The sequence below is a fragment of the Chaetura pelagica genome, unplaced genomic scaffold, assembly GCF_000747805.2.
Source record: "Chaetura pelagica isolate M959 unplaced genomic scaffold, ChaPel_1.0 scaffold36, whole genome shotgun sequence".
Taxonomy (NCBI): Eukaryota; Metazoa; Chordata; class Aves; order Apodiformes; family Apodidae; genus Chaetura; species Chaetura pelagica.
The window spans coordinates 2,452,418-2,456,110 of record NW_009953726.1 but is presented as its reverse complement, the minus strand read 5'-3'; positions in this window follow the sequence as shown (position 1 = coordinate 2,456,110).

Genomic DNA, 3,693 nt, shown 5'->3' with positions numbered 1-3,693 from the left:
GTTGGAAGAGGGGACCGTGGGGGGTGGCGGGTGGACAATGTGGAAGGAGGAGGATGAATAATTCACCAGGGGTTGTTAGGACAAATTAGGAGGGGGAAATAAAAGCCCTAAAAGCCTTTGTTACGCGGGGAAGTTCGGGAGTTAGAGTATTTGGGTGACCAGATCCTCTGCCTCGGTGCTCCGGCGCGCTTTGTGGAAGGATTAATTGCCCTTATCGCCAACCTGCAGGAGACTCCGTTTGTTTATACGGATAGAGATACCTCTTTTTTTCCGGTGTTTTTTTTGTTTTGTGGGTTGGTTTTGTATTGTTTTGTTGTTTTTTTTTAAGGTGGGTTTTCTCCGCTCTTGTATCGAAGGGTCGTCTGAGTAGGTTAAACGTAGTCAGCAAAGAAGCGTGTAAGTCGTGTTGGGAAGGCTGTCTGGCTTGTAAAATGGATGGTGAGCTTTGTGCTGGGCTGGGAGCAGGGAGCGCTTCACCTCCCCGGCAGGACCGTCTCCGTAGTCATTTGGAGTTGTTACAGCGGTGCAGGGGGTGGAGATGAGGGAGAAACAGCTTTTAAATCTAATAAAATCCGTACAGTGGGGTACCTGGGGGTGACACCGGCTCTGCAACCTTTGCTTTTTCTACCTCAAGCTAACGGCTTATTGAGAAGCCTGGGAGAAAATGTTGGAACAGAAATGCTTTGCTCTGCTGCCCTAATTTAGTGGCAGATCTAGATGTGGAGTTTTGAGACTTTGTTGTGCTCTGTTGCTGGCTTTTGTTCTGTTTTCCTCTTAAGCATTTGTTATTTTTTACTTGCCATTCTGTCCCACATGGGCCCTTTTTTTTTTTTTTTTTTTTTTTTTGCAATTTCCTTATCGTGGATGTAATCTGCTTTCTTGAGAATGTAAGAATCAGTATGCAAAGCTTATCCTTCCTTCCTAAAGGCAGAGCTTAAGAAAGAGAATTCTGTTGTTTTCTGTTTCCTGTAGACTTGAGTTCAAAGTTGGGAATGTTTCTTATAAAACCCTGAGGAATATTCAGATTACTTCTGTTGTAGGGTACACTTTAATAGGAAACATAAAGCTGTATCTGTGGCACACTTACCCTGGGGGTTGTGAATGTGCAGTTGAGCAAAGATGGCTAAGCAAATAAGGAAGGATATGAGCTCACCAGAGAACTTATAGAAAATCTCAAGCATTTCTCAAGAAACCTGGGTTGGTTTACAAGGTTTTAGATTTGATGGTGTCCATGCTCAGATTACCTTCAGGGGAGAAGATCTTCCAGCCCTGTTCCATGATAATAAAACTGAAGATGATTGTGTATATAGTGCAGGTGTTAAGACCCTTTTATACCTTGTCCCTCCCTGTGCTTGTATTTGGGTAGTGTTTGGCTAAAATGTTAAAATGAAGCTTGTTTGCTTAGTTACATGCTGTGAGATGCAGAAATTAAGGAAAATTTGGTTGTGTGTCTCAGTATTGCATGAAGGAATTTTAGTCATAATAGTACCTGGATGTGTGGATTCATTTACTGGTTTGTTGAATCCATTCATTGATGTAGTCCTGAGCTTCTCATATACATACAGGGTCGAGATTCCACAAGAAACCAAGTATCAGCAACATGATTAGGTATTGAGTTATTTGGGTTTTAGCTGTTCTTCAGCAGCTGTATCATCTTCACATGCTCCTGGGTTTTCCTCCATGTGCTACAGGGGGTGAGTTTGTCAGTGCATGGAGTGGGTAGAACAGCATTGTTGGGATCTTTATTTGCTTATTGACTTTGGTTTGTTTCAAATGTAAGACTTTTCGTTGAGACGTATGGTGATTTTTCTCAATATTTTTTAAGCTCTAGTGTGCAGATGGCTGATGCTATTAAAAGTTTTTACCCAGGGTCTGTCGCATGACACTTTGCTATTAGCAGAGTAGTTCTTGCCCCATTTTAAGTAAATGAGCCATCCAGGGTTACTGGTTACTTAGTGGCTTGGAGCTGGTAGATACACTAGAGAAATGAATCTTGGGTTGTTTTAAGTCCTTAATTGTAGCATAAAGTACATGTTAGCTTAATGGTATGGGTGCTAAATAAAAAGGAGAAGCAGGATTAAAAGTGATTTCTTGAGTGCTCAGTCTGAGTCTTAAGGTGGTATATAATACAGTGGAATTTTGCATCCTGACCTGACTGCCTTGCAGAAAAAACTTCAGCTTTTTATCAGAGTTGGAACTTGAAACTTCTTATCTAGTGTCTACGGGGATGATTTGAAAGACCAGCTTTTGGCTGCTGGATCTCTGCCACCCAGGTCCAGCTCCACAATCTGTTTGAGAACCCCAGGTCCTGTGCTGCTGGTTCTGAGGGGCAGTGGCTACCTCTGGCTTGTCTTAAACCTGTGAGGTCTTCAGGATTTTGCTTTTTGTCATTGCTTTTTGTCTGTTAATTTCTTTCAACGTGAAACTGAGTCACCATTACTGGAGTCAAAGTGAATACAAAAACCTTTTGTATATACTCTAACTGTGCCTCTCTACGTGTTGTAAGAAGAGGAGAAACCTTTTATAAATCTCCTGTAGAGTCTCCCTGCAGGTACAGGGAGGGCAGAGTGGTTTCTGACTTACAGAGCAATGTTTTTACTGCTTTCTGGATTTTTCTGGATTGTTTGCCTTGCGATAGAGCTTACCCGGTGGTACTGTCAGTGTTATCTGTTCTCTGCTATTTCCTCAAACATGAAATAGCTTTCAATTCATTCAAGAAAAGTGATCAGAAATTACTTTCCAATGTCCTTTAAAGATGGAGGCACCAGCATAGTGCTGCTTCTCTGCCTCCTTGTTTTCAAGGCACTGAAAGTCGGGGAGGAACAGGAGGATTTGCCTACTGCATTTATTTTCCATAATTTTGCACTGGTGGTGCTTTAGTTTCCTTTTATCAGTGAAGTTCTGAGTATTTGGCAGTGTGTTGATGGAAGCAGCAGGAGGGTTTTCTGGTTTTTGTTTACAGTCTTGCTTGCTTTGCCCTTTTAAAACTGTCTCCAGTCTGCAGTCAGGGTCTCTTGGTTGGCATGCCTGAAATACCAAACTCCAGTCCACACTTAGCAGAGAGGTCTGTCTAATGCAGATGTGATCAGATGGTCCAGGTTGTCAGGTGGTCTGTAACAAGGTGATGGGATGGTAAGGGGTTCTTATTTCAAGTACTTTCAAGCTTTTTTTAGCAACTCTGCCTTCTGAATAAATGCCTTTCTAGTGTCTCTGGAGGCATATCCTGGACTGTTTTTGTGAGGGAGAGAACTAATGTAGCTTCATAGTGTTATCAGCAACTTAAATCTGGCAATTAAATCAACTGTTGGTTTAAGGGTGGAGGTGTGAAGTGGGTAATCCATCTTACTTTCTCTTTTAATTGCCACCCCCATTTTCTGGTTGTTTTCTTCTTCTCAGATCACCATTATGGGCTTATTAGGATAGGCTAAGATCATGCTCAAGTATGTCTTTTGTAAGCCGTGAGAAGCACGGTTGCATGGTGTGTTTCTGCTGCTACCAGAAGAGAGGCCAGAGAAGACGATCCTGCTATCATGGAAGACTTCAGTCAGCAGTGTAGCAGCGTGCATTTGCTTAAAGGTGCTTGTTTCCTCCTCTGCACAGTGTGAAAGCAACCATAGACCTTTGTTCCTCCCTATCATTGGACTATAATGTGTGGAGTTCATAAGGCTGTTTCCAAGACTCTGATGATGTAGG